This window comes from Ornithodoros turicata, chromosome 1 (assembly GCF_037126465.1).
Source record: "Ornithodoros turicata isolate Travis chromosome 1, ASM3712646v1, whole genome shotgun sequence".
In the NCBI taxonomy this organism is placed as follows: domain Eukaryota; kingdom Metazoa; phylum Arthropoda; class Arachnida; order Ixodida; family Argasidae; genus Ornithodoros; species Ornithodoros turicata.
The window spans coordinates 47,898,418-47,922,268 of NC_088201.1; the positions used below are offsets into that span (position 1 = coordinate 47,898,418).

The 23,851-nt window shown below is 45.6% G+C and overlaps 1 protein-coding gene across 1 annotated transcript in view; it reads left to right on the top strand.

Moving 5' to 3' along the window:
* LOC135378178 (DNA-binding protein D-ETS-3-like) overlaps window positions 1-23,851 on the top strand; it is a 121,688-nt gene that overhangs the window by 47,842 nt on the left and 49,995 nt on the right. The window lies entirely within an intron of this gene.

The following is a 23,851-nucleotide window of genomic DNA, read 5'->3' on the forward strand; positions in this document are numbered from 1 at the left end:
TCACATATTTTTAGACGCTCCAAAGTAGAGCCCGTACGGCACGACATGCTCAGCTCGAATCGCCGCATGCAATCCTGAGTAGTCGCTAACTTGGTGGTGCATCCTTAAACTTACACTCTGAAAACGGCACTTCACCCCATAACCAGGCCTTTTCGTTACCATTCACATAAACGCAGTGTCCTAAAAGGGGCCTACGCCTTCCATTTTTGACAGATCGGGAGAGAACACGATATCACTCGGAATTATGGTTGGCCAGGACCGTGTTACGCGGTCAACTTCTGTTTACCATTACCCGTGCCAGTACCACCTGTTTTAGAGCGCATTTGAACGGTCAACTCTAGGTAAATCGGAAGAGACGACGGTCTGTGACTGATTTCGAGCTAAGCAGTTCAGTCCCGAATGTTCGAGCGATAGTTGCCTTGTCCGCAGCTTTGTCTCAACGACAACTCAATAGTCTTAATATACGACGCATACACGGGGGTTCACCTAAGGTGTCACAAAAGTCCATTAAGAAATAATTGTCTGAAAATTGTAGATGTTAACAGTTTTTTTCTTTAAGGAGCTTTTGCCACGTAGATGCTACAAGTAATTTTACTAAATATTAATGAAAAGAAATTAAATTTCTTGAATTGAACTCCGAAATATGCCAAGTTAATTTAACGTTTTCTTGCTGGAATCAGGAAGCGCACTGAGAATTTCCTGGTTCCTGAATATATGGTTGAAAAAAAAAAAATGTAGGAAGATGGTTGTTCCGTCAAAGTAATGCAAGCAGCGGCAAAAGAAAACGGCGGCCCACCTGTTTCTTTCTGACTGTTGTTTTAAATAACCGTGACGTTGCAACCTTTCTGTCATCACCTGGTGAAGCATTGGGAAGGGAACTGAAGGTGCGAGTCCATGTCCTTCTCGCCTTGATTCTTGATGGAGGAGTGAACGCGGCTCACAGTTGGGTTCTTCCGAACACCCGTTTTCGCGCGTTTTTTCAGCTGTTTCCACTACCCTATGCCCGGTTTCACCAACGCCGGTTAACTTTCAACCGAGATCACGGTTTGCTAAAACTTGAAGCTGACACTCAATTCTTTAAAAAAAAAAAAAAACGTTAGTTGGTGACGTGATGAATGCTTCAGTGACAATAACTCCCTTTAGTGGAGCAGAATTAAGTGTTAAATTCAAGATAAGGGACCGTTGATCTCGGTCACATTGTTAACCGCCATTGGCGAAACAGGGCCTAGACAGCGTATTTTGTGGTGGGTTTGGGTAAATCCACATTGCGCTTCCTGATTCTGGCATGGAAACGTTACTTTAACGTGGCATATTTCGAAGTTCAATTTAAGAAATTAAATGTACATCAATTAAAGTTTTGTAAAAATTACTAGTACGTAGATGAATACTGTTGAGCCCATTATTTTCTGACAAACGGATTTTTAAAGAGAGTTCCGCGACACGTTGTCTGAAACAGCCTGCATTGGCACAACATTGGAGACACTACAAAAACAGCACGTTGCGTTTATATTCCAGAGTAACACTTGGAGAATGGGTATCTCTCGTTCCGATCACTCGTAATAGGGAAGGCCTCGCGTACCCAACCAGGAAAAACGTCAAGCGCGGAAAGCCAAACAGAAAGGGAGAGAGAAAAACGTGAGGAGATATTCTCTCAGAGTCCTCTATACCCGGAGGCCGTGTTTCCATATCCAGCCCCGACTGATCCACACACACAAGACAAGACGGTCCAAGAGCATACGTCGCCTGAGAAGGAAAAGTAGATATAGTGGATTAAAATGTCCAGGAACCGTCCACAGAGCCCCAAGGTGTAGGAACATATAGTACTGCTGTATGTATAGCTTTTTGTCACGCCGACTACATCCGTTGCTTTAAAAACGAAAGGAAGGAACAAAGAGGGAAAAAAAGTGAGATGTATTATCGATTCATCCTCGATCGACAACGTGGGTTTTGCGAGACTTTGGTCGCGTCAACCTTTGTGGTTTTTATGCACGTATAGATGCATGCAAGGAATGGCCGTACAACGTCCTTTTCGAGACGGCTGGGGAACGTGGTTTCTTGAACTGGAGTTCCTTTTGTTGTCGTTGTTGCTGGCATGCTTAAAATCTCGAAAGGCAAAAGCTGCTGTGTGGGTATAACTAAAAGGACGTCATACGCACCACTTTAAGTATATACATGGCACAGTCAGAAAATAACCATAAAAGCGGTATAAGTTTACTACGAAACAAGTGATGCGCGTAGTTCTCAGGGAGAGCATATGCGGCCAACTAGTGAGTATCGTGGTATAGGTATATAGATTGGCGTCCACCACCGAGAAGGTGTGTTGGCCGTCAAACACGGCAGATCTGAGTTTTGCACCAAAGTTGAACTGCATGCAGTGCCAGTGCTGCCTTTTTCGTACGCAGAAGGTTACAACACTAGAGCAAACAAAGAACGTCTCCGTTCGAGACGCTCAAACCTCAAACCGACTGACTCCAAGTCGCCGGTAAGCGCCGGCGCAAAGTCCAGTCAGAGTTCAAAGACAGGAAACGGCGATCCTCACGTTTCTTCCGTCTCACATTGCCTTGCTTGGGCTGGCAATCCAGACAATACACAACAGAAGGCTTAAATCTCATTCAGATTCACCGACGGATGTTAGTGATTGGTGATGAGAGACTGTGTGTCACGAAGCCAAGTGTACGAGTGGGAAGTAAAATTCAAAAGCGGCGTCACGCGCCATGAAGTATGTGAAGACGCTCCCCGCCTTGGCCGTATACAGCGAGCGTCGTGAATCCCGACACGGTTCAAGGCGCTGATGAGCTGATCCGGGAGAATCGATTAGGTGATTGTAGCGATAAACATGCGTCATGGATCAGCCCATCGACAGTAACACATAGGTCCTTGTGCCCGTTGTAGTTGTGGAAACTAATGTTTACCTACACTGACCACAGATGCATTATCGCCCCTCTTTGTGTGTTAGCGAAAACTATCCCAAGGTCGCGCTGTAGACTGGAAGATGATGGTTTCGAATCCTATCACCGGCTGTGCTGTCTGAGGTTTTTCCTGGGACCAATTCGCGTATTTTAACTCTACATATCTCCCCCCGCCCGTGGGTTTTCCAGCAGACTTTCCAGACTGATGTCGGCACGTTCCCTTTGAAGTCGGCCCAGGATGCATACTAACCCCGGTGTCCCACTCCTTCCTGCTGCTCTCTTTCCATCTGTTCACGTCTGTACGCCGCTGACAGCCACAGTTGCCTCGCGGCGCTAACACGGAATTTTAAAGAAATCGTACACGTTCCGCCTCTCCCAGTCCCGTTGCCGACGAGAAGAGAGAACAATGTCTCCTCTTCTGGTCACGACGACTCTGCGTCTTTGAGTCGTGCGACGCTTCTCTCCTATTGACCGACATAAAATTGCTGGAGCAAAACGAAAAAAACACTAGCTATGTTCGCACAGTCGGGAGTACTGAGATATCACATGCCAGGAAAGCGTTTATTTTCCCGTACTACTGCGCCGTACATACTTTTCGGCACAATGAAATGGTTTTTCCGTTTTCAAGCTAGACGCGTTTCGGCTACTCACTCGCACACGGCGACAGCTGAGAATCCTATAGCAGGGCCTAACTTAGCACTTTATACATTTGCATAGTGAAAGCGCCGCGCTTCGAGCGAACTTAATCTATTATGCTAACGAACGTTGCTTGGCGGGAATCTTCCCCGGTGTTAGCCCCTCTCCCCCAATCGTAATCAAGCAGCGACTGCAATTGGCGCGCGATAAGATGCCGGTGCAACTTTACCTCAAATTGCAGGCACTCACGGTTTAAAGGGGTTTAAAGGGAAGTGATTTTGTAATCAGAATTGTACTCTACCATGACGTACACGTAGTGGTAGGTGGTGGTGGTGGTGGTGGTGGTGGTGGTGGTGGTGGTTGTGGTGGTGACGAGATGGGCTTGCCGTTGCTGGTCTCACTCATGAGTCATGACTTCGCGTAGATACCCACAATCAAACTTTCATCCAGTAGAGCGTCGTAATTTTTTAGATAAACAAAACAACAACAACAACAATTATATTTTGACAATGAAGTAGGGAGGTTTTCCACTCTAGGAGTGGAGCGTTACCCCATAGCGAGGGGGTCTAATATGAATGATGACGATGATGATCGGAGTGGCGATGGCGATCCTGATCGTGATGGTGGGAATGTCCTAGAGCGCTGTCGGGGTCATAATTCGTCCTTTAGGCCAGTCGCCTAAAAAAAAACTACATGACGTAAGGCCGCCCTGGATCCTGGAGTGGGCCGCGGTGTCCCAAGGGCCCAGGATGCACAAAAAGTTGAAGAGGCGGCTGCCATGAGATAAACAAGACAAACGAACAGCAGGTCCACGTTTGGTTTCGGTTCTGTGGTGACGTAAGCATGAACTACCAAACCTTTGTGATCGTCCCGAGGCGTCGCCACTCGAGTATAGGGGTGACTGAGAACTGTTTTCAAACATGATAAACCGAAACCAGCAAGCTTTGTAGGTAACATTTCTTTGAGTATGAGGAGAAGGCACGAAGACAAGTTCATTACACCAGCTCGCTTGCCTCATACATCTTTGCTCATCAAGTTCTGTCGCGAACCACTGGTGCGAACTACTGACAGTGACGTTACGCCAAGGAAAGTGCTCGCTATGAAATGCCATTATAAATCACTGGCTGTGAATTTAATCGAAATGTTTCGCACGGGGTCTCCGAGCATCACAAGAAAGCGTGTGGCAGCATATTTTTTGTAAACTTTGGATTGAGTCGGGATTGTACCATCCCCCCTTATTAGGATCAATAATGTCAATTAGGATCAATAACTTTTCGCTCTACTCTACGTGTTATTGGGTGGTTATCTTATCCTTTGCGAAAGCGGACGCACTTTAGCAACACACCTTCGGAAGCAAATTCCCTTCGGTATAATAATTTACAAAGAAGGTGCCTTCTTCTTCTTATTTATTTATTTTTATTTTATTTTTTCGCTTTTTTAGTGTGATGGGACTCCTTTCTCGCGGTGTCGGCACCAGATGAGAGGCAGCACTCTAAAGCTGCTGCAGCGAACGTAGGCCGCAAACATCGGTGTCAAGATAGTTTACCATACTGCTTGGAAGATGTCGCATTCGTTTCATCCAGAAAAGCTCAAAAACGGGGTCAACACCCACGAGCAGTGAGTCTCGTGTTTTACGGGGGTGGGGATCTATTTATTTTGACAAGAAATGTGTTCTACTGTTAACCCCGGTAAGACCCGTTTTTAGCGCCCAATTTGCATCATAGGGTAAAACCGAAAACTCCCAAAACTGATATACTTGCCAAAGTGCAAATTCAGCCTCCAATAGAGGGACTGGAGCGCTACACATTCAGCACAGCTTCTCGGCATCTCATGTTATGCGAGACGAGTTCTTTTTCCTTCTGAAAATCTGCTTCTAGCTCTGTACCCGTCTAAAAATCTGTACCCATATAGCCCGATAAGGTAATTCTTCTAACACCTTACTAGCGATGTACTTTTATAATCTCAGGTAACCGATATACAGCCTTTATATTTTCTCTCTCCTGCCATTGCCATCATCATGACCGACAACAGCGTCGCATTTAAACCATGCAGCACAAATTTACAGAAGTATGTGCTGGTAAAATAGACAGCTTCCAGGGCAGAAAAACACTTCCTGTCCGACATTCACACAGCTGGATATTACGGGGGGCCCCCTTCAAATTCAAATTTTTGTCTGCTATTTCCGGTGTCCGAATGCAAGCACAAAGAGCGTAACGAGTATTCAAAGTCAAAGACGGGAGCGCACTCTCTAAGCACATTTGGAAACACGGGCGCCAAAATCGGATCCCATCATACTGGGACAATCGGGAACCTGATCCAATTTACAATCGCAACGCTCGTTGCCTTTCCACCACCTGTCTTCCAAACGCCGAATCGAAACGGTTTTTCTTTTTTGCTCCCGCTTCGTAATTATGATGTAAGCTTGAGCGCTATAAACAGCGAGCGTTCGAAATGAAGTTTCGTCGGCGTTGCATGTTTTTTGTTGTTTATGTATCTCTGTTTAATACTTTTAGATTTTATCGAAAAAAAAAAGTTGGGGAGGTTCTGTACTGGGATGGATGGGGGGCACAGGGCGGCGGCTGTACTTTGGACGCTCGAGATTATGAAACAAGAAGTTGCTAAGTGAGAAAAACGGAGGTGTTCATTGGGTAATCTACGTGGAACTTTTGGTGCATAAACGTTGCGTGTGTAAGTTTTACATGGATGACAGAAACGTAATGATAGCTGCGCTCTAGGCACGAGCATTCATTAGGTTGTCGTTTATAAAAATGCGTTGTCCCTGAAATCGCTCCCGCACACTCTAAAAACAAAGGGGACCATACGCTCACGCTTCACCGCATAACACGCTCAGAACCAGTCGTCATCCAGAATGATATAGTTCTCTTTCCTGATTGGGCAAAAATACTGTGTACGCCTCTTTTTATCAATTTGGAAACATAGGTTCAAATGATACAAAAACACATATTCTCAATGACGATTGATTTTGAGCATGTTATGCGGTGAAGCTCCGTTCTCAGAGCGCTCCGGTCTGTTCGGGTTCCCTTCTTTCCGATTGTCAGCTCGACCTGCATTGTCTGTTTTTAAAACATTATGTGTCGGTATAATTTACTTTGGTAAAGAGCGTGTGATTCGTATATATTATGCATTTCAAAGGATAACCATAAATGTAACAGACTTAGAAAATTCAATGTGACCACTGTCTAACTTTTTCTGTTTTATAAGTTTAAAATTATAGCGTGTCAGTGTTTGTACGAGTGTTCGATATGAAGCATGTTGCAAGAGTGCAAGATAAACTCGGTAACGGTATAAAGCTCGGTAACGGGCTTTAAGGTTTGGCAGCATTGTTGCTCAAGAAATGGCAATAAGCATGCAGTCAAGGCCCATTTATTGGCTCGCCGGAGGTTGGCTTTTTGTATCAGTCAGATCAGCCATGACACGTAATAGTCATGTTCAACTTAAGAATGACATGTCGGTGCGTCTTTTTGTCCGTACTCCTATATTCAACCCTATATTCCCCATATTCCCTCCCTCCTTCCTCCCTCCATCCCTTCCCTCTTCCCTTTTCCCTTTTTCGTTTTCTTCCTATCTTTTCGTCCCCTTTCCTTTTCCGTTCCTCTTTACGAAAGGAATAGCAAGTCGGCCTTTGCCTGACTAACCTTTCCTTGTTTTTTTTTCTCAATAAACATATTCCCCCCCCCCCCATATTCCCCTTAATTTTTTTTTTTTTCATTTTCACCCTTTTTCTTTCCGTCCTTTTCTTTGTCGTTTTCCGCTTTTACCTTTTTTCTTTCCTTCTTTTTTTTTCTTTGTTTTCCCCTTACAGGCCTGGGTGGCTCAGTCGGTAGCGGGTTCGAACCCGGCCGAGGACGCCAGCAACTTGGTGGCAGGGTACAAGCTGCTTAGACACGCCGTCTTCCGCGAGGGACGTTATAAACACGGGGTGCCGTGTGATGAGCTTTCATCGCACGTTAAAGAACGCTCAGGTGGCCAAAAGCAATCCACAGACCGACCGCTGTGGCGTCGCTCATGATCTCAGTTGTCTCGCGACGTAAGCCCCCAATTATTATTAATATGTTGTCCCCCTTTTTCCATTTCTCTTTCCTTCCTTTTCTTACCCCCTTTCTTTCGGAATAGCAAGCCGGCTCTTTGCCAGGCTAACCTTTCCTTTCCTTTCTTGTTTTCATAATAAACATATACCCCCCCCCCCCGGAAGATAATAATGTTTGAAACGTTGTATTAACCATTTTTCTGGCCATATTTATGTATCACAGTTCACAGTTGTATCATAGTAATTATTGTCATAGTTCAATGTAATAAGGCTAAGTTATGAAGTTCTCTTGCAGCAGCACAACAACAACAAATATAATGATGCCAACGGCATGGCCCAGCGGGTTAAAAGGTCGTGCTGAAGACTGAGAGGTGGTGGGTTCGAATCCTCCCACCAGCTGTGCTGCCTGAGGTTTTCCCTGGGTTTTCCCGAAGACTTTCCAGACAAATGTCGGCATAGCTCCCCCATGAAATCGGCCCAGCACGCATACTATAACCCCCCTGTCTCCCACTCCTTCCTACTGTCATCTCTCCGTCTGTCCACGTCTGTACGCCGCTCATCGCCACAGTTGCTTCGCGGAGCTAACAGGGAATTTAAAAAAAGTATAATGATGATGATGTATGGAGCACGCGATGGTATTCTTATGGTATTCCAAACACAACTATTGTCTGCAATAACGAGGGAGCCCGACTGCAGGTTCTCCCTATATATGCCTTCCCCTCAGCGGAACGTTGGATTTTTCACTTCTCAAAAGCCACGATGTTTTCCTAAGGTATCACGTAAAAAGTGTCTCTACTTCTCTCGAGGTACCCCGTACACGCAAGCACGTCTCGGATTGTCCACCGTTGTGTGGTACACGTAATGAAAGAGAGCAATAGCCATCCATTCCATCGATCGCCTCGCATGTCCCTGACGGCGACCGATATTTTTCCCTCGATGTAATGGGTCTAACCTTTGGTGAGCGCTAATAAGTCTAGGTTTTTAGAGCTCGTCGTTTCACGGAGAACCTCTTTGGAGGGAAGGCGAACCACCGTCCCTCCTCGTCGGCCTACATATTTGAGAGCCGTTTGACGTAGAGCTCATTTCCAAGTTGCGAGGTAAAGGCAATCAGGCCCGGTTGGGGCCGTGAAAGAACGCTCAATAAATGGAATTTTTCGTTCGTTGATGACGAACGTAATAGAAAAGATGGAACACGGAGAAACCCCATTAGCGAGGAACGTAGTCGTGCCCACATTGAGCGTCCCCCGCGCTGTGTGCAGCCTCGTTTGTACCGTGTTTCGGCAAGAACTTCGGATATGATGTGTGCTCCGAAAAAGGTAATGCCAGGAGGGGAGGAGAAGCGGTGGAGTACAATGTTCGCTCCCTCTTTAAGGTGCATATACTTGCAGGTGAGCCGCAATGTCTGCTGTATAGTACCGCTTGCTCATTTCTTAAATATGTGTTTGACTCTACTCCGTATATAAAATTATGTTCCGTATAGTGCGGACCTGATAACTCGTAAGTTTCAAAAGGGGCAAATGTCGCGTTTAAAATTTAATTTGAAATCGTGTCAGAACCGGACCACAATTTGAGCGTACGTCACGTTGTTTTACGGTGTAGGTTAAACTACTAACTTGGGACTATTTTGTTTTTTATTCCGTGTTAGCGCCGCGAAGCAACTGTGGCTATGAGCGGCGTACAGACGTGGACAGATGGAGAGAGAACAGCAGGAAGGAGTGGGGGACAGGGGGGTTAGTTGGGTCCTGGGCCGATAAACTTGGGACTATACGTTCGGAGAAAAGCTTCAGGTCGGGCGCCAATATTTTGCGAACAGAGACTATATTCTTCTTCAGGGCATGCACGGCCGTCCTTATCACGGGCACTGACGCGCCAATCCCAGTCCAATATGATAGCATATCGGAATGAAACAGCGTGAATTTGTTGGACTGGTGAAAGTTGAACACACTATCCACCCATTATTCCGGGAAGGCTTTGTTTCTTTCTTACAAACAACAACCTCGGCGCCTTCGTATGTTTGCACTTCTAGCAACGGTATACGGTATGTAAGCTCTGAAGATTCAGACGCTCATACGATTCTGACTTCTAAGACTTCTGTGCAATAGCACTATCGCTGTCTGTCCGCGGTCTTTAGTATTTTCGATGGGATGCAATGTGATATTCCTCGATAAGCACCATCTCGTAGTTATTCAAATTGGGAGTAGATTTACACATAAGGTGAGATCTTGTAGTTATGGTTCAGGTTGTCTCGCTTTCATCTTCCTACATCTTCATATCATTCATACAAAGCCACAGACAATGTTGCAAGCTGCCGCAGCTTAAGCGGCGAAACGCTCCCCCATTAGCATCGTCTGGTTTCCCCTCATCACTCGGTATACCCTTCACTGCATAACACGATCGTGGTCAGTCAGCACTCGGAATGATGTCCTTCTGATTGTTGGAAACAGGAGGCTCCGTCGCTCTTAAAATCTGTACCTTCGTATACAGGGTGTCCACGCTAAGTGTGAACAGATTTTTTAAAAATATATATAACACTTTTTCCAAGATGAAATCAATTGCAATATAGCATATGCTAAAGGGCACTCCCTAGCAGGGCATTACCAAAGTCCAAAGGCAATGTCTTAATTAACTTTCATTAATTAACTTTTTAATTATAAAAGCTACAAAGTTGTCCCAATGAGAACATCTGTTCCTTTCGGTCACCTGATATCGTAGCCGTTTTCAGAACAAAAATCGCCCGCAAAAAATTCGTGAAGGAACGCCATTTTTTTCTTTATTTTGTTCATTGCGCTTCATAGAAGACGCGTTTTTCTTTCACCCCCAATGTGAGAGGGAGAAAGAGCACACTATCGCCTCTCGCGTCCTGGAAAAAGATTAAAAGGAAACAGAAAATGCAACCCAAGATAAGGCCAGTTCCGATAGAGTCACCCGATACATTTGTTTTTGTTTTGTTTCCGCAAGTTAAAGCTCATCTTCGGCGCATGAGGCGGCACTGTGCTCCTTCCCCCTCTCCCGTTGGGGATGAAGGAAATACGCGTCTTCTAAGAAGCGCAATGAACAAAATAAAGAAAAAAATGGCGTTCCTTCACGAATTTTTTTGCGGGCAATCTATCGAACGGTGAAAGATGTATGTATTTGTCCCTTCTATGTTGTTCCAGCCTCAGAACATCAGTTCTCTCATGATCGAACGGATTTTTGTTCTGAAAACGGCTACGATATCAGGTGACCGAAAGGAACAGATGTTCTCATTGGGACAACTTTGTAGCTTTTATAATTAAAAGTTAATTAATGAAAGTTAATTAAGACATTGCCTTTGGACTTTGCTAATGCCCTGCTAGGGAGTGCCCTTCAGCATATGCTATATTGCAATTGATTTCATCTTGGAAAAAGTGTTATATATATTTTAAAAAAATCTGTTCACACTTAGCGTGGACACCATGTATAGTGGCACAACCGCCATTTGAATTTTGCCAGCCGGCTGAGCTATATATAGAGAGAGGACATTCGACCTTTTTCGATGGTTTTCGCTCAACATTTGATCTGATGTGACGCCGAATTTTCGTCGTAACTGAAAGAGCTTGTGTTCAACCCCAACAGTATCTACATAGTCTCGATTCTGGAAGATATAGTGCCTAATCACTTTGCGTCGATGTGCTTCGTGGTGCTTTGCATGTACCCCGTGTGTCGCAACGCTCCCGTTAGTGTACATCCGGTAGGTGTCCTAATCTTAAGTAAGTTCCGGTCCGCTCGAGGGCAATTAGTATCGCCAAGGACGGGATTGCAGAATCCACGGGGAGAGAACCGTTCACTGCCGTTGTCGGTAGCGATCCAGTTGGGAAATGGAAAAATTCCGTCGTTCTGCGCTTCCATGTCCACTCTCGCTCTTTTAAAGTTAAGTGCAGCCGTGTTGCGAGGCAGCGCTGCAGTAAATGAGTAAAGTCACGACGATGTTAGTCTTCTCCAACTTTTTTTTTAAATTCCGCGTTAGCACCGCGAAAGAACTGTGGCTATGAGCGCTGTATTGACGTAGACAGATGGAGAGAGGATAGCAGGAAGAAGTAGGGTTACAGGGTAAAGAGTATATGCTTCCTTGGGCCGACTTGAATGAGGAACAGTGCCGACATCCATCTTTTTGTGACAAATCTCCTTTTTTTTCGTACCAAAATGTAGTGTATGCAGAATGCAGTCTAGCACACTGCCACGCCAACGTATGTAGGATTCAACTGCAGTCTTGCATTGCCGTGGTAACTTCTTGTTATCTTGCGTTTGGTGTGAGTGTCCACCTGGCTGGAACCACCGCTGATGGATCTAAGCAGACACGAAGGGCCCGCCACTATCATCACCCTCTATTACGACGGTGCAGCAACATTACGTCTCCACGCCGTGACAGCCGGGGAGAGATTGAAGCAATCATATCACGCCGCCTGGGGTCAGGGACTGAGTCCAGCGGATCACGTGATACCGCCACAGAGACACGCTTTGTCTGATTTCACTCCCCATTTGAAGAATGTACCTTGCATTCAATCTAAGAGGAGTATTACGTGTGAATGAAGCAATACGAGGAACTCAGAACATGGACGTGACCTATAGTGTCCGCAGAAGCGACTCTACACTCTTAGAAAAAAGGGTGGAGCAGTTACACCTTTTAGGAGGTAATAGTTGTCGCATATGCTGTGCCTAAAAGGTTGCAAAGCTCTACCTGCTACCTCACTCTCTGCCACGAATGGTAGGGTTACCACTTCTGATTCAGTGAGCGATGGGGGCGTACGCCTTTTTCTAGCAATTTGGATATATGATAATTGCTTTTGCTACCCTTTTACACCCTTTATCAGGCGATATGTTGACCTAGGTAGTAAATATAGCAGTTACCACCTTTTCACACCCTTTTTTCTTAGAGTGTATCGGCCGAGATGGTGTCGGAGGAGGAGACTGAGGAGGAAACCATGCTCAAAGAAAATATCGGGGAAGAAAGGCCGAGTTTATCCGGACGCCGCCGGAAGAAACGATGACAGATTTGTTACGAAGCAAGAAAGAGGGCGCTGAAAGCAGACGAGCTGTGGAAGAAGGAATATTCTGTGGCGAACGGCAAAGAATCGTCCTGAAGCGCAGGGCACACGCGAGAAGACGTGACGTAACTCTTCGATCACGTGCACACAACTAACTTTGACGTTGCTCTTTTCGCACTCGTCTCTCTCCGCCGACATCTCGCCGGATGAAGTCCCTCGTGCGCATACCCGGTGAAGCGAAAACACGGACACGTTCGTATTTTCTCTCGGGAATCACGTTATCTCGCCAGAATATGACTTTCCGAGACGACATAACGCGTAATATTGTAACTGCTCCATGTTCTATACGTTCACGAGCCACTATAGTGACCACGAGTGCAAACAAATGAAACCACGTGAACAGTTGACCTCTCGTGGTCCCTTGACACGGACACCTTTGACTTGGCTGCACGACCCCAAGCGACCCCCTTCGACAGCTTAACCAACGGAGTAAACCAAAATTCCCCTTCATTCGCGGAGCACAAAGGCTGTTATTTGCAAAGAGGAGGGGAAGACCGGAGTGTACACGCTGGGTCAGACGAGGGCGCTTTTACCATTTTGTTTGCATAAGGTGAAATGGGGGTGAACGAATTTCCCCGCCGTGTGAACATTGGGTTCTTTCCTGTGGGTCTTGTAGCGTGAATCGGCTATAGAGTTCATTTCTCCACGTTAAGCATCGCGTGTACATTCACAATGTACACGCATCATACGCGGCAAATACTTTGATACGATTCGACGTACTGGCACGGATTGGAGTGTCCGTACAGGGTTGTACTGATTAATCTGGACTAGGTGGATAAAAGAAAACAAAATATGGAGAGAAAAGTTTGACAAACGCGAAGCCAGCTATACTCCGCATCTCTTGAAATACTTTGAACATCAATAAAAATCATTCGCAATGTGTATGATTCCACGTGTTGAAATACAAGTATAGATTACTGACTCAGGAAGTCGTAGATGTTAACGAAACACGGGATTCATAAAGGAAAGTGCCTTCTGTGCAGTGTATGCATCGATCATTGTGTATGATCGTATCTCAGCACCATGAGTCATATTAATGAACCCATTATAGCTCACTGGAAGTCCAAAATAATTGGGTACTCGTACGCGTTTTAGAGTGATATTCATGACAAGCCTATCTGTTCAGCACGCTTGCGTTGTCGATGATGAAAGTTACTGAGGTGTTACTGTTACTAGTGAGGGCAAATGGCATTCTCAACAGGAGTGTATCACCCTGGACCACTTCATATTCATGTTTAGTGATGACTCCCGTTTTGCAATACTGTTTGTTTCAAATATCTTATAATAAAAATATGACTCACGGAAACTATCGACGACCTTCGTTGCAGTCACGTCTGCCTTCAGCAATAAATGCCACGTATTTTTTTGCGTACTTTCCGTCTTACGAATTGAATAATTTAGCACATTTGGTTTTACAGAATCAATGCCAAGCGAAAATAATTCTTCAGATATTCGTGTGACCCCCGGTTGCGTCACCACAATTCCAGCGAATCGTCGTTAGTTTTCACGCTAAACTGTCGAAGTAAATGCGAGGTAAGCGGCAGAGACGTTGTTTACCTTTTTGTCAACTGACGGTCATTGAAATCTGTGCAGAAGTTTATAAGAAATTCGAATAAAACCAGACTGTCATCATATCCAAAAGTGGAGCAAGACGAAGTAGTTGGTGTTGGATCGTAACGTTAGGATGCAGCCAAAAGACCTAAACTCTTGTCTCAGCTCCGTCCGTGTCTTTTGGCTACATCCCAGTGCTATATGTCATCATATTCTATTTTCCCATATGTTGTTGTTGTTGTTTTTAAGTGTTGAGAGAAGTCAACCAATATTTGGGTTGCTACTCTTAAAAAAATAAAAAGAAAAGTTCACCCGGCCCAAAAAAGAAAAAAATCACACACACTCAAGCAAAAAAAAAAAAAAAAAAAAAGATCATTAGGCGAAGCTCATCAGATGTCTGCTGGGGTCACGAAATACCCAGAGCCACACATATACGAGCCAAGCGCATGCTTAGCAATTCCTTCATCGCACTTAGTCAATTCTGGGTGCATATTCACAAAAATTTTGCGCATTGCTAGGAATAGGCACAGTTCATGCTGCTGTCTTCTTCAAAAGCTGCACAGGTTCGGTTTCAGAATACAGTGCAAAAATGAAAGCGAAGGGGGGGAAAAACGCTAAATAAAGGCGCGGAAGTCACATGATCATTTCACGTCCGACCGGAAACGGTTCCCCAACACGCCTGCTTCAATGCGGTGCCGGACAGTGGCGGGAGCATGACACTGGCCCCGTCATAACTGCGATATTTATGATGTATGAAGGGGCATTTTCATGACCCAGTGACCTTGACGCGACTGACCACACTATGGGCCCTCTAGTATGCGCGTAGCCATAGTTTTCATTCAGAGTAACGCAGATGTAGAAGGATAACGGTCGAACAGAGGAACTTAATACTACCAGTCAATTTGCGTATTCAAAGATACAGTCATCCATTTGCCACAGAAAGGTTCAAACGGACGCACAACGAATGCCACCGGTCAGTGTGTCCTCGTACATGTTGCTCCATAGCCGGCGGCGGAATGGAAGCTCGCGTCGATTTGAATTCGAGTTTCTATACCTACAGGGTGTCCCAGAAAACGTGTCATTGAATTATAATAAAAAACTACTCCACCTAGAATCATGCGGTCAACGGCATTTGTTCTTATTAGGTTTTTGCCACCTTGTAAAGTTAATGTTATATACCCCAAGTTTAATTATGCAAATATTTGCGAAGTGAACTCAGAAATTTGCCAAGGGAAGGTCACTTTTTTACCCCACCAATATGAAGAGCGTGCCGAACTCTGCTCTCAAGCGGTGAATCACCCCAGACCATAGTCATGATTTAGTTGTTGTTGTGCCGAACTCACTCAAATTCACGATAATTGACAGCGATATTCACGAGCTATCCCATCGGAAAAAAGTAGCCGAATATCATGCTTTTCGGAGCACCCGACCATAACGCGCGATGTCTTTCTGAGCGCAATCGCTCGCAGTCTGACGAAAGGAGGTTCCGAAGCCAGCCCACAGAGTGATAGTAGAAAAAGTAACAGCTCCTAAAATTGGGAGAGGGAAAGCATTATCCCAGTGAAAGTCGGACGTGATAAGCCATGCCTGCGTTATCTCTTTCTGCGATGCCGGGGTGGGCTGGGTTTCCAACCTCCTTTCGTCGGGCTGACACAGATTGCACTGAAAAATTCATCGTGCGCTATTCTGTGCGACCTCCGTAGAGCATGATGTTCGGCTATTTCTTCCGATGGGATAGCTCCTGAATATCCCTGTCAATTATTATTAATTTCAGTAAATTAGACATGCTCTTCACATTGGTGGGGTAAAAAAGTGACCTTTACTACACTGTTACAACAGAACTTCACCACATAGCACGCTCCTAGCCAACCATCATACCGAATGATATCATTCTGTGTCATGATTTGTTCAAAACAGGGGGGAGGCGCCTATCTGGGACAAGATAATCTGTCCCAGATAGGCGCCTCCTCCCATTTTCACCAAATCAATGCACAGAATGATGTCATTCGGAATGATGGTTGGCTAGGAGCGTGCTATGTGGTGAAGTTCTGTTTTAACAGTGTAGGCAAATTTCCGACTTAAACTCGCAAAAATTTACATAATTAAACTTACGTTACACGACATTCACATGAGGAGGTGGCAAAAACCCAGTAAGAACAAATACCGTTGACCGCATGACTCTAGGTGGTGTAGTTTTTTTATTATAATTCAATGACACGTTTTCTGGGACACCCTGTATATACCTATACGAAGCTTTCACCTGTGCCTGTACTGGATAAACGCATCCTATTTTTATTTTCCATCAAAACGAATCTAACATTGTTAAAGCAGGGGGGGGGGGGGGGTCGAGGTAGCTTGCCGTTGTTGGCCGCACTCAAGTGGGCATCGTCACGACTATAGCCAAAAAAAGAAAGGAAAGTGGGAGAGGGGAATTGGGGACTTCAAAGTGATGCATAGCAGAGAAGAGTGTTAAAGCAGAGCTTCACCACATAACACTCTAAAGGCCAACCATGTCACAGAATCATACCGTTATCACTCCTGATATGTGCACTCTAAAAGCTGAACTTCACTGCATAGCACCAACCCTTGTTCCATTCCATCATTCCAACCATTGTTAGGAATGATAGGTTTATCGAGTCTGATTCGAGGAAAGAGGGAGGCGTACGCCTTTTTATGTCAATTACCAGGTGTCCAAATTGATACAAAAAGGCGTACGCCCCCTCTCTCTCTTCGAATCGGAAGCGATAAGCCTATCATTCGTGGCAATGGTTGGCGAAGAGCGTGCTATGCGGTGAAGGTCAGTTTTTGAAGTGTGGAAAGCGCTGGGCGGACGCCCTTTTGTGGAAATTGGCACAACTGCCGTAGGTGTCGCAAAAAGGCGTACGCCTTCCGTCACAGCCACCACCTGCTTTAACAGTGTATTGTGCGGTGCAAAAAGGAGATACTTAATTCCTGGTGATAAGGCCGGTTATAATATTATGCTTCCGTCACGCGTAACAATACTGCACTCTAAAAACAGAATTTCACCACATAGCACGGTGAAGGCCAACAATTGCACAGAATGATATCTTTATCAGCACCGATTTGTGGAAAGCGCGGGGCGTAAGTGTTTGAAAAGGGTGTACGCCCCTCTGTCTTCCAATCACAAACGATAACCCTATCATTCGTGGCAATGGTGAGCGTACAGCGTGCTATGCGGTGAAGTTCTGTTTTGAGAGTGTTGCAAACGAGAGGCGTACGCCTTTTTGTGACACTCGTGTAGTTATGTTAATTATCACAAAAAGGCGTACGCCCCGCGCTTTCCAGAAATCAGGAGCGATAAAGGTATCATTCTGCGCAATGGTTGGCCTTCGTGGTGTGGGATGAAGTTCTGTTTTTAAGAGTGTACGCCCCCCCCCCCCCCGTTCCTTATATCAGGACTCCTTCTTTTACCTTAGCTCAGTGGTTGGCCTTGAGCGTTATGCATGAGATGAAGCTTTGTTTTTAAAGTGTGCACGCTTCCAATGCGCTCCATACACTCTACGTATACACCTACGTGTATACACTATAAAGACAGAGATGGTGACAAGACCGGCTTGCTGTTGTTGGCCTCATTTATGTGGGCAGCGTCACGTAGCGAGGATGAGATGCGATGCGATGATATGGCATGAGATGTTGAAATGATGACAGATGGTGGGGGTGGTGGTGGTGGTGATGGCGATAGGGCTTGGAAATGATGACAGAATTTCACTGCATAACACGCTCAGAACCAACCGCCATTCAGAATAACATCCTTCTCTTCCATGATTTGTTGAAAGTTGTAGGTGTACGCCTTTTTGTATCCAATCCATAAGGCCTCCCGTTTTCAACAGATCAGAGGGGAGATAACGATATCATCCTGAATGACGGTTGATTCTGAGCGTGTTATGCAGTGAAGGTCTGTTGCGCAAACGACACTCTCACACTCTTAGAAATGAACTTCACCGCATAGCACGGTCCTAGCCAACCATAATCTCGAATGATATCGTTATCTGCCCTGATTTGTTGAAAACGAGAGGCATACGCCTTTTTTGTGACAATTATGAACAGCATAAGTCTGTCACAAAAAAGGCGTACACCTCCCGTTTTCAACAAATCAGGGCACATAACGATATCATTTGAGATGATGGTTGGCTAGGAGCATGCTATGCGGTGAAGTTCATTTCTAAGAGATGCATCAACATCCATCAGCAAGCATTCCCTCTTCACCGACCTCGAACAGAGGGCACACACATCCCTAGGACGCCTGGCTAGTGCCACCAGCTCTCTAGCCAACAGGGGCGCTCTTCCTCGGCTCCCAGCTAGTCCACCTACGCCGCCGTGGCGGGAGTTTGTGCCCGCAACAACGCTTCACATCCCGGGTCTACGGAAGAAGAGCGAGTCCAGCCCCCTAGTGGCCAGGATGGCGGCTGAGAACCTGATCAGCGACGTTTATCACACACATACTCTGGTGTTCACGGATGGCTCCATTGACCACCGTTCCCAAAGTGCTACCAGTGCGTACTACATCCCGTCAATAAACAAGGCCTGGCAAGGGAAATCAGTTCGCTACCCAATCTCATCTACGACGGCCGAACTCCTGGCCTTACTACACGCCGCTGCTGCGGTTCAAGTCACCGGAATACCTAAGGCCGTCTTGCTTACGGACTCCAGAAGTGCCCTCAACAACGTGATAAACCCCATGTGTGGTAGCATCCTGGCCCGATGTATAAGGAGATCGTGTGCCCAGCATAGGCTAACCGGAGGTGAGCTTACGCTCCAATGGATCCCATCTCATGTCGGCATCAGAGGCAATGAACGAGCGGACCAGCTAGCTTCCTCAGCACACAACAGCTGCAGCCCATCCTTAGCAGTCCCGGCCGACACTGACAGGCTCATGGTCGTCAAACAGCTAGTTGAGGTGCGTCACCCTGGCATACAGGACATCATGCAGAATCACCGACCCTCTCTTCCCACGAAAGATCTTCCCCGTGGTATGCAGACAATGCTCCATCGATTACGCACAGGATCTGCGTTCACGAACTCTCAACTGTGCAAGATCGGCTCCAGGGAGGATTCCAGTTGCGGACACTGTAATCATCCGGAGACAATTGCGCATATCCTGACAGAATGCCGTGCATACCATGCCATGCGGGAAACCCATCTTCCCCACGCCAGGCCTGGTATACTGACGGACGTCCTCTTCCCCGAAGGTTCTTGTGCGGAACGACTTTCAAAAACTCGCGGCCTCGTGCGCTTTCTCCAAGCAACGGGCCTAGCGGAGAGACCACTCTAGTACACCTCTCACCCAGTGTGCTTCCGTCCCATCAGAACCGGTCATCCTGCTTCTACATCACTTTGAAGTCCTCAACTCTCCTTTCTCCCACCTTCTTTCATTTTTTTTGGCTATAGTCGTGACGATGCCCACTTGAGTGCGGCCAACAACGGCAAGCTACCTCGACACCCCCCCCCCCCCTCATTTTTAACAGTGCAGGGCTACATAGCTCCAGAAACCAAGCAGACATTATTAGTTAGTTAGAAGTTGTATTTTTAGAGTGAAATGCTTATTGTGACGGGACACACCAAATCGTCTTCGTGTTGTCTAAATGAGACTCGTCTAATGGAGCCTCCCACCCTTGTACTTGGAAGTGTAATGACCGTAATTTTACGAAAGCGTCTCAGTGTACACCACAGCGCAACAATGCAGACGATTAACAACCCGTTCCAACGATGTCCCCAGAAGCGCGAAAATTAATTAGCGCGTTCTTTCCGCAAGTAACCAGATCTTCTTTCAACGTCACCGTTTTCTTGCGCGGCCACTTATTTTCTCCTGTCCGTCGAAAGCTACGAATGCAACTTGGTAGGATATTTGGCCTAAAAAACATTTTATTCTTCGTTTACGGGACTGTTAATCGCGTGTCTAAAAAAATGAGTGCTTCCGCTTATCGTATATTTATGTGTGCGACGAACAGCGTATGAGAGTATACATCTACGAAGAAAGGGGGTAAAAAAAAAAAGACGGAAACCATGTTTATTTCCCGCTGGTTTCCTGTCCACAGCGCCAATGAGTTTCTTCTTTAGTGTCGCCGGAGTCCGCCCGTAGGCGATGCTAAACGAGCGGAAGGAGCCTATTTCGTCCTGGCCGATTCTCTAAATGCAGCCGAGTGTATGAGACTTCCGTCCCATGAGAAATAAAAACGGTGTCCTTAAACGCCAGTATAGGCGTTCTTTCCACGCAGCTCATCAACAACTTAAAAAAAAAAAAAAAAAAACTGTGTTGTAGGAAAAGGGACAGACATCCGAATAATTAGCGTCACGATTTCTTGATGTCTATGAAGCCGCAGCTATATAGTATATAGCTTGATTTATTAATTTCTTTTTCTGTTCCATTTCCACATGCTTTATTTCGTGTGGGAGAATTGACGAGAGTCCGCTGTACACAGGCACTAATCTTACGTTGCGGTTCGTCGCCTTCTACGCACACCCCAAATAATGATGCGAGTGAGCAGTTCATTCTCTCTTGTTATTTATTACATTTTTAGTACTGAATTTTAAACAAAGACAATTCGAAGGAGCGGTGTAAGAAATATGTATGCAAGAACGTTCTTCTTCTTCTTCTTTGTTTGTTTGTTTTCTTTTCTTTTTTTCAAGTCTGATCGAGGAGTATGCATGCCGGACAAACAGCACAATTAATGAATGAATTGTCTGTAGCATACGCTACAGCTTATACTCGTGCCTTGTCAAGAAACACCGGAGAATTTTTCGCACACCATACCTTCACACAAACGAATTATTTTGTGGGATATGTTGCCTGGCACAGCGACTTGCCTATACCACGTGAATCCCATTTTCGTTGACATATTGAGAACTCGGTGAAAGCGATGCTGAATTACGCTTTGGAATCAAGAATAACGAGGCGAAGGCGATTCCCCGAAACTTTGTTTCACAATCGGTATTATCCGTTGCGGTGATGTAGCAATGCCCTGATGGGATCTGAGCGCTGCCGTTGACATAAGTCGCTTCAGAAATTCCTAGGAGTACAGTACAACTGAAAAGAACAAAATAACGATACCAAGATAACTTGTACGTATAAGCAAGCCTCTAGCATCGTCACTAATCTGGCCGCCACACAACTGTGTCATAACACAATGTCCCCATTGCCTCGCTGTCTTTCTAACGAACCAAACATGCGGGATGTCGGTCAATATAATACATACCAATAAATGCTAATGTACCGCTTTGTCGTGTATGTGTATCACCAGACCAGACGTGAAATCCTACCTTTAATTTTTACAACCCACGGAGCATCCTATATAGCATCGGAAGGAAGCCTATTGGGAAGTCGGAACGAAAAAGATGAGCCGTCAATGAACCCCGCTGACTCCTATAGCCATCTCCATTCATCATATTCTGGCGGACACGCGCCCCCGATGACAATAATGCGTGCTGTATTGTTGCTTTTGTACAGGGCCTGGGCCACCAGTGGCAACCGTAGCTCCCTCTGCACATTGATGCTCGCGTCCCCGCGTGGGAGTTCTGCAGTAAACACCGTAAACATACCTGCTTTGTTATTACCATTTTTATTTATTTATTTATTGCTCCCACAGATTTTCCTTGCACGTTCTTGCTTTTGTAGTGTCCGTTTTTCATTCCAGCATTTGCGTAAGTTGGACACTTATACGTTCTAGTGTTTGTAGATTAATAACAGTGTAGTATTTTTGCGACGTCCTTCTTTGAATCCGAGGCACCTTGCAGGGTGACAGACCGGGCTGGCCATGCGGTAAAAGAAATTACTGGAAAACTTATACGCGCACTATTAAGATCAGGAGCGATATGAGTTTTTTTTACAGATACTAAGCTGGTGGATGTACTGTGACTGTGACTTCACTGTGACAACCACATGACGTATGTGACACGCGACTGCTAAGTATCTTCTTTTCATGTTTATTCCTTAACTATCATTTTATTTACTTTACTGGGTATTTAATTTAACTGGAGTAGCCGGCTGTCTTCATGAGCGCCACATTTCTTTATTTTATTTTTTCTTATACACCAAACCAAACGATCAGAAGCGATATTACTTGGCTTTTGGGCCTACCGGATGGGCCTGAATACTATATCAGGCATACTATACTATTCTGTGTACTATACTATAATGGACACCACCTTTTAGGATCCTTTGTGCGTGATCTTGGGATAATTGTGAATAGTGGACTTCTAGTGAAAATGTGAATAGTGGACTTCTAGTGAACTTCTGAATAGCGAACATGTGCATAGTGAATAGCGAACTTGCGAGTATCACATGATAATTATTTTGGGGGAGTGGGGGGGGGGGAGGTGAGAATTTATGTTAGGAGTAGCAGAAGAAGTCGGGAGACGAGTTCAATTTCTCGTTGTTTTTCTTTTTTTTTTTTACAAAGAAACAATATCAGGACACGCGCATAAGCAACAGGGCGAAAGGCAGCGGAGCTATCTGCTGTGCTTTGCAGCTTAATTTTATCCCTTCGCAACAAGAAAAGGCGATTTGGAGCGCCAGCGAGGCCCCGCAGGATAACAATTACATTGCGTTGCTGTGCCTATAAAATGACATTTTAGCTGCTCTCCATTAAATATTATTTCAGAAAATGTGTATTAGATAGAATAAAAGCTCATTTAAGTGCCACGTTATTGACGAAGCGACAACTCGACCCCTTGTTAACTTCATGAATCCAAGACGCAACAGAATCAGACGCATACGAGCATATGAAGAGAGAGAGAGGTGGAGAGGGAATGAAAGAGAGAGAGAAAGGAACAAACAAAAGGGATCGGGAGACAGAAGACGTCACTCCCGGACATTATTGGTCGAATGACACCGCGGCATGCGTGGATATTTTGTCCCCCTCTTCGATTTTCGCCTCCCCCGGCGATGAGCAGCCGAGATAAGCCTTTTTGCGGTCCACCAAGAATCTGGACGCAGGATTTACCTCGGGCGATTCTCTCCCTGTGTAACGGGAGCAGATTACTCGCCCGAAATCCTCTTTGTGGATAGAAAGTTTGCTTTGATGTCGTTGCTGACGGTGTTGTCGTTGACCTTGTTCTGTTGCCCACCACACGTGGCGTTGTTGTTGACGTACCTTGTAATGCGTAACGGTCACTGCGGGGGCACAATATCGACGCCCGATTGAGGTGGAGATTATACGCTTTTCTGTTTCCGTGAGCACGCTTGTGGAAACTCATCGTTGCGAGTGTGGACCTGAAGGTGGAATATATGTGCTGAACAACACGCGAGCAACAGGAAGGAAGAATAAATATCACAAACGAAATTGCAGCGTATAGCTTAAAGCCATATTACTCTTTAAAATGAACTTCACCGCATAGCACGCTCCTAGCCAACCATCACCCAGTGACATCGTTCTTCCCCCTGATTTGCTGAAAACGGGAGGCATACGCCATTTTTGTGGCATTGCGCACTTCATAATTGCTACAAAAATGGCGTACGCCGCCCGGTTTTCATCAAATGAAGGGGGAGAGCGCTGTCATTCGGGATGATGGTTGACTAGGAGCGTGCTATGCGGTTGAGATCTCTTTTTAGAGGGTAGGATAACCCTTCTGCACTTTACCCGACAGCCTCGGAATTAAAGTATTGTTTGTTATAAGCCTAAACATGA